Here is a 7,740-nt window from a genome sequence, read left to right as displayed (position 1 = left end):
TTTTAGCAATGACAATATTTTTTATAACCATTTAGATGGATCATGTTGAAATGTATGTTTTACATACATAGGGGTCTATATCATGTATTTATCGAACCTATATGCATCCACCTGGTTATAGGTCAAAGCCCTTACCACACCGCTGCACTGCTTTTTACATTTACCAATAAACCAGGTATTGTATCCTTACATCGGTACCCAAATTACGGGTTTTAAGGTATGTATACACTTATGTCTAAATATATGTCTCGAATATTTCTAAAGGCATTTTTATACAAACCGTCGAATACACATACACACAGTTATCACAAGATTGCGTCAACGTGTCCAAACCAAATCATGAGGGCTCCGTTCTGCAGAGAATCTTACTACCATGCTCTTCACTGCCAAATCATCCCTCTAAAACACGTGCGCATGCGTCTATAGGAAAAGGCGTGCAGCGCAAAGCGCTGCCTAACTTGCATTCCGATGGACCTCTTGACAGTCAAACTGAAAAATTATGTGAATTTCTTCTTTGAGTCATTTTTCTTTCTTGCAATCATGCAGTTGGCGAAGTACTTGTAAGGACAATATCGAAATAAGACCAGTCAAGCCATACTGAACACCTACTACTGAGGAGGACTGAGGACAAAAACATTAACGGCACCACTCTTTCTTCAAATGGTAACTCTGGCATCGCTGAGTCCTGGTATGAGAAGAAACTAGCTAGCTGTTGGTAGCTAGTCATAAATCATTGGTGAGTTATTAAGCCAGTTGCTGTATCAGTTTCTTGGGACTTTGTGTGCAGTAGCTGGTTGTTTACAAAACATTAGAATAATTAATACGATAACTTGACGTAGACATTTAGCTAGCATTTGTGTAACGTCGTTACCGCTATTATTTGATACAGCTGGCGCTGGTGAGCTAATTGCGTTCTGTGTTCTTGGCTTGTTAACGTTTGCTAATAGTCTTGCTGGATATTGTTGAGGCATTGTGTCAGTCTGATAATTGTTGACTTGCTGGCTACATATGATTTTTTTCGCGATTCTTTCTCTCCAAGTAATGGTTGCTATCTAAATATAAGCAGATATGCAGGCTGAGCAACCCGCCCCGTCTCTTGTCTCGGGAGCTAACGTTAGGACTTTTTGTGCCTGGAAATAGTTGCGGTTGCTTTATCTGTAGTTCTACTGCTTGCCAGCTTTAGATTAATTTCACAAAAGACCGTTGGTAGACTAGCCCGTGTTTTAGGAGTATGTCTAGTTCTTTGTTCTGTAGACATGTCTTCTGTGTGAATTCATTGTGGATAATCGTCTCTGAGCTCACCTTCATTGTTGACCCAGAAGTAACGATGTCAGTTCATCCTGAGAAAACGACATGTTGCACCGAGCAAACAATCGCTAGTGGACGTAATTTTGATGTGGCAATTGTTTTATTTGTATGAGCTATCTAGCAACACTAAGTACAATAAAATAAGAGCAATTTCGGGAATTTGAACCGTTAACCTTAGCTTGACTACTGTTGATGTACTCGAACCGGTTGTCCCTAAACCAATTGAGTTTTCATTTATTATTATTATTATTATTATTATTATTATTATTATTATTATTATTATTTATTATTTATTATTATTATTTATTATGTTACTTCCAGTAGTAGCCTACCTAATTGCAAGTAGAGGCTAACTTAGATGTAATTTTCTTGCTCCTTTCAGCTGTTAAGAGAAACTGACTCTAGCCACTTCTACTAACCTTGTTTAACGTTCCCCATATTTAAAGCTGTAAAAAAAACAACTAATACGAACACATACAAACCACTGATGTAGGTGCACCACAGACAAACGACTATGGTAATGCAATGAGTCGGCCTGAGTCGCTTCAAAATAACCAAGAAGACCAAGCATCACTTCGTGGAGTATATAAAAAATGTATTATTGCTATTTGGTGGGACTAATGTGTACATATTCCAGTCCTGTCACATTATACTGTACATACATTCTTTGAAATACTCAATTTATGTTGTCTCCCAAAGACTATATTTGCATTGAGTGATGTGACAGTGGTATTACCCATTTTGTAAATAAGGCAACCTTCTCCCTCCTGAGCTAACGTTACCCTGGTGCTAAATTCTCAATATACCGCTCTGTTTGCTCATTAAATGTGGCTGCCTCCCTGTGCAGACACCCTAGCCCATATGGACACACACCTACACGCACGCAAACACACGCATGCCCATATGCACACGCAATTACACAGAAACGCACACAGGCTCATATGCACACACGCACACGCTACAGGACCGTGACAGAGAGCCTGGGGAGCCCTGGGGTTAATGATTCAGCCGGGACACCTTGCAGCTCTGCTGTGTGTAAAGGCTTAAAATCCTCTCTGCATCATCTGCTCCAAATTGGGGTGAAGTTCTCAGTCCTGTGCCAGTGGCCTGCAAGTTGGTGCTGCCACTGAACCAAGGCTTAAACACGGCCCCTGTCCATGCCTCGATCTCCAGTGCAGTGGAGGTGATGGGGCAGTATTCGCGCTCGTTCTGGCTTCCGGTACCGTTGGGCAGCTGTTGCGCAATCCATATTGTGTGTTTTCTGGCATCCGGTGAAACCGTGCATACGTGCTTCCTCCTATCATGATAGGTCGCTTCCAGGTGCGATGGTAGTCATTCTATTAAACCAAAATTCTTTCAAGTTACTGTTGCAAACCAGTTTCCGTTTAACAGTTCCTGGGCGAGTGTTAAAACTGCAAAGTGAATACCTGCTTACCGGGGCACAACCTAGCATGGGGATTTTGTGCAATTACATTTGTGCGAGAGTGATGGGTTTGTTTTCACTTCTTTATTATTGCCACACGGTTTGTGTGTGTGGCAGGATGTTGTGAACGTCATGAAGACTTATTAACACCATGCATGTACTTTTTCACCATTTACATTTTTAAAATGTCTTTTATTTTATTAACTGACGATGTGTGGTGTGATGTTTGATTGAACTTGAATTGCTGGGAGTATCATAGAATTGTACTGATGGTTTGTAGTCATGGCAAAGATATGTACAATATCTTTCTGATTTTTGCCTGTCTTCAGTGTATAGCATTACAGGCTGCTATGTGTCACTTAAAATATCAGGTGTCGGCTAATCATTTGTTTTCCGCAATATAAGCTTGACCTATTATTTACACATTTTATGTGCAGTATGCAGGTCCCATAAGCAAAGCTGAAGTCATGGTTCTTTCTGAGTGTTCCAGGAGAGGAATGGCCAGGTTTGAATGTGCAGTGAAGGGGCTTCTGTTTAAGACAGACATGAGCAATGAGTCTACACACAGGTCAGCGCTGTTCATACACTTTATCTAAAATATTAGGCTAGTCAGGATTTAGGGCAGAAAGCTAATAGACCATTAAGGTATCTCCCAAACGCGTGTGTTTTGTGGGGGGTAATCATACCTTGATTACTGTCTCAATGGAAGCAAGCAAAATCATACATGAATTTAATACAAAGTGCCTCCACCTCTGTCCAGGATATCAGGACATGGAGACTTTTCCTGTTATGCTTGACAAGTTTAAGGAACACTTTTGTAGGGATTAGGGATGCGGATCCTTGCAAGATCCTTCGTAAAAACCCTTTTTGTACTGCCATCTTCAGATCAGCCCACAGGTTTTTGATTGGATTGAGGTCTGGCTCCTGAGATGGCCATTGAAGGACATAGATTTTGTTGTCACAGACACCATTTTCTTGTTGATTTGGGTCACTGTCTTGCTGAAAAGTCCAGCTATGGCCAAGTCTCAGCCTTGTGGCAGAAGCAACCAGATTGTAAATCAAAATTTCTTGATACTTGGTGGAATCCATTAACTATGTCATCTTAACCAGTGCCCCTGGACCTCTGGAATGAAACCAGCAAAACATCACTGGCCCGCCACCTAATTTCACTGTGGTGCCTCTCCTTTTATGCATTTCTGTTTGGATGCCAAACACACAGTATTTTTTGCGTTGGCATTTTCAGTTAATCTCAATAACTCTTGTTTATTTTTTGCGCAGTGCCTGTAATTCTGGAGTGCGCTGTATGTGGCGTTGATAAGGCATGGTTTACCAGTGATGTGGAATCCAAGGTTTTGGACCGAGTATGGTCCAGAATGAGAGGTCAATAAATCATGCGGAACTGCCCTTTTTCTAAACTTAAGCAAACGGGCTCCTTTCGATGCCGTTGTTCAGGCAAAGCTGCTTGTTCAAACAGAATGCACGGAACTGCACCAAAACGTTTCATCGAGGCCGAGGGGGTCTTTCTTTTCAGTGTGGAGTTCACCGCTGGCTCTGTGTCATCCCTCCACAATTGATTCTTAAAAGTGCTGCTTTTTAAAAAGGCTGTTTTCTCTCATATTGGGTTTTAGGTTGCTTGTTGTCATACCGTTGTTTTGTAGCTGAGGGCACATTGCACTTATTTCACATATTGTGAACATGACTTTACAGCAAGAGGAGCTGCGTAATTGAACTTTGTATTTAGTTTAGTAGAGTACAGATTGGCAAAAGCTCAAATATATGTATGTATCAAATGTTAAGATTTGGCAGACACATCAGAAGTGATGGTCGTCTGAATCTGAATCAGATGCTCAGAAATATGCAAACAGGAAGTCAGCTATTTTGGATTTTGTGCGTTTTCACACGTACTAAACTTTTAAGTACTCCTCCTAGGGTGTTCATCGCATTCACACCAAATAGGGTCACAATGGTCTCAGGATAGTCATGATTCTGAATTGCCAGGATATTTCTGATATCTCAAACGGCATGGCCGTGGCGAGGCGTACAATTTCCATGTCTCGCCACGCCAATAGGAAGTGGCCATAATTTTGTGGTTTGCATCATCTGATCTGGCTGATATTTTATAAATACGTTCATTGTTGGAGTGTAATCACATCGATATGCCAAGAACGGGTCAATGTTATCTGATATCTCAAACGGTATGGCCATGGCGAGGCGTACAATTTTATGTCTCGCCACGCCAACAGGAAGTGGCCGTAATTTCATTCTTGTTTGATCTGGCTGATATTTCACATATATGTTCGTTGTTGGAATGTAATCACTTCCATATCGCAAAAACGGCTCAATGTTATAGCGCCACCATCTGGCAACAGGAAGTGTCCTTAATTTCACTCTACATCTTCCGATGTACAGGGCGGCACGGATGGTGCAGTGGGTAGCACTGCCGCCTCACAGCAAGGAGGTCCTGGGTTCGAATCCCCGTCGGCCAGGGCCTCTCTGTGCGGAGTTTGCATGTTCTCCCCGTGTCTGCGTGGGTTTCCTCCGGGTACTCCGGTTTCCTCCCACAGTCCAAAGACATGCACGTTAGGCTGATTGGAGAGTCTAAATTGCCCGTAGGTATGAGTGTGTGAGTGAATGGTGTGTGTGCCCTGTGATAGACTGGCGACCTGTCCAGGGTGTATTCCTGCCTTTCGCCCAATGTATGCTGGGATAGGCTCCAGCCCCCCTGCGACCCTGATCAGGATAAGCGGGTTCAGATAATGGATGGATGGATGGATGGATCTTCCGATGTGGCTTAGAATTTAGAAATATGTTTAATATTGAAGTGTAATCAAGTCCATATACCATAAATGGCTTGATGTTATAACGTCACCATGTGGCAACAGGAAGTGGCTTCAATTTTACTCGACATCTTCCGATGTGGCTGAAAATGTAGAAATATGTTTATTTTTGGAGTGTAATCAAATCCATATACCATAAACAGCTCAATGTTATAGCGCTACCATCTGGCAACAGGAAGTGAGGCTTATATCATAGTTTTACACATTCCAATAGCGGCACCAACACCTTCATTGATCAATGGGGAATTCCTTTGCACACTATACGTTGCACAGGAAGGTGATTATTTCCAAGTGTGTACATATTGTTAATCATGTCATTGGCACAACTATGCCACCAAGGCGGCTGCGCCCATGGTGCTTGGGCCCGCTCATTGCTGCTTGCAGCTATATTTATTATTATTATTATTATTTTTTTTTTTTTGCTGTGGTGCCATGTTACTTCCAGTAGTAGCTGTTAAGAGAAACTGACTCTAGCCACTTCTACTAACCATGTTTAACGTTCCCCATATTTAAAGCTGTAAAAAAAAAAAAAACTAATACGAACACATACAAACCACTGATGTAGGTGCACCACAGACAAACAACTATGGTAATGCAATGAGTCGGCCTGAGTCGCTTCAAAATAACCAAGAAGACCAAGCATCACTTCGTGGAGTATATAAAAAATGTATTATTGCTATTTGGGTGGGACTAATGTGTACATATTCCAGTCCTGTCACATTATTCTGTACATACATTCTTTGAAATACTCAATTTATGTTGTCTCCCAAAGACTATATTTGCATTGAGTGATGTGACAGTAGTATTACCCATTTTGTAAATAAGGCAACCTTCTACCTCCTGAGCTAACGTTACCCTGGTGCCAAATTCTCAATATACCGCTCTGTTTGCTCATTAAATGTGGCTACCTCCCTGTGCAGACACCCTAGCCCATATGGACACACACAAATCAAATCAAATGTTAGTGCCATTGATTGACTGTGAATAGATTCTAGCTTTACAAATTGTAGCTTCCATTATCATAAGAGAAAATCATTGTCAAGGAACAGTTTAAGATTTTGTTTTTTCAGTCACTAGCCTCACTTGCATTTTTGGTGATAATCAGTTTAAATTAATTTATTTAAATATTTGGCCTTGTTCAGGAATACTAACGCTTCTGTTTTTAATCTGTTTGCTTGGCTTTATTTGCATTACACTGCGTAGTAATGCAGTTTTTAGAAATTTTTGATAAACGATAACAGTGATTTTTGGTAAATATTACTAAATTAGTTCTTCATTTTTATTAATTGTACAGAAGAATTATTTCCGCTTTGGTTCCATGTGTTCTTCGGACCCATTGTTTGGCAGTCATGTTGTAACCATGTTTACAGGTGAATGGGCTATGAGCAGTGTGTCGGGAAGTGTATGTTCAACATTAACCCGTTGCCTTTTTGTAAGTGAAAATGGAGGGGCTTGAACTGATACAGTTTCAGAGGGGAAACAGATGTACAATAACGCGATACCGTTTAAAACTGCCAAGACTGCCAGCGGTGCCACTTTCTCCAGAGTGGCTCATTTTCTTCTGTCCTCTTGCATCCCGTTGTTAAACAAGAAATTTAATTGTGACTGATGGGGTCATAATCAGAACCGTCAAGTTGAAAATTCCGTCAAGATTCGTCATGTATTTCTGAGTTGTGAATTAGTTTTTTATTTTGTTGCATGTATTCTGCTTTTTTTTGTATCATTCGGTTTTGTGCTTTCACATATCAGTCAATGTATGGTAAATGGTTGGAATTTATATAGCGCCTTTATCCAAAGCACTTCATAATTGATGCTTCTCATTCACCCATTCATGTACACATATTCACACACCAACAGCGATTTGCTGCCATGCAAGGCACCAGCCAGCAATATAATTCACTGTACAGAGTTCACTGTACAGTTCCTGGGGCTGATTGTAGACCCGTACAAAAAGCCAGCGTCTTCTTATCGTTCTGCAGAGTCTGGCTAAGCATTCATATGGTGGAGTCAGAGGAAGACCTTTCATATTTGACTTTAGCATGCAGTTCACAGAGCACTCTCGAAAACGTTGAATGCAGATCTCTGACCGACCGAGCCCTCCCATACCCTGGGCCATGCAGTCGCCGGTGGCACATCGCCCTATAGCGATGCCCGCCACAGGGAGGTGAACTC

General features: G+C 41.4%; 1 protein-coding gene across 2 annotated transcripts in view; it reads left to right on the top strand.

Annotated features, from left to right (window-relative positions):
* Window positions 1-408: 408 nt before the first annotated feature.
* Window positions 409-7,740, top strand: part of LOC133132414 (CMP-N-acetylneuraminate-beta-galactosamide-alpha-2,3-sialyltransferase 4-like) — a 31,078-nt gene continuing 23,746 nt past the window's right edge. For both annotated transcript variants that reach the window (XM_061247854.1, XM_061247855.1), the window contains exon 1: window positions 409-736. The gene's annotated coding sequence lies outside the window, so the exon portion shown is untranslated. The remainder of the gene's footprint in view (window positions 737-7,740) is intronic.

This window comes from Conger conger, chromosome 7 (assembly GCF_963514075.1).
Source record: "Conger conger chromosome 7, fConCon1.1, whole genome shotgun sequence".
Classification (NCBI taxonomy): Eukaryota; Metazoa; Chordata; class Actinopteri; order Anguilliformes; family Congridae; genus Conger; species Conger conger.
This window is presented reverse-complemented; position numbering and strand designations above follow the sequence as displayed.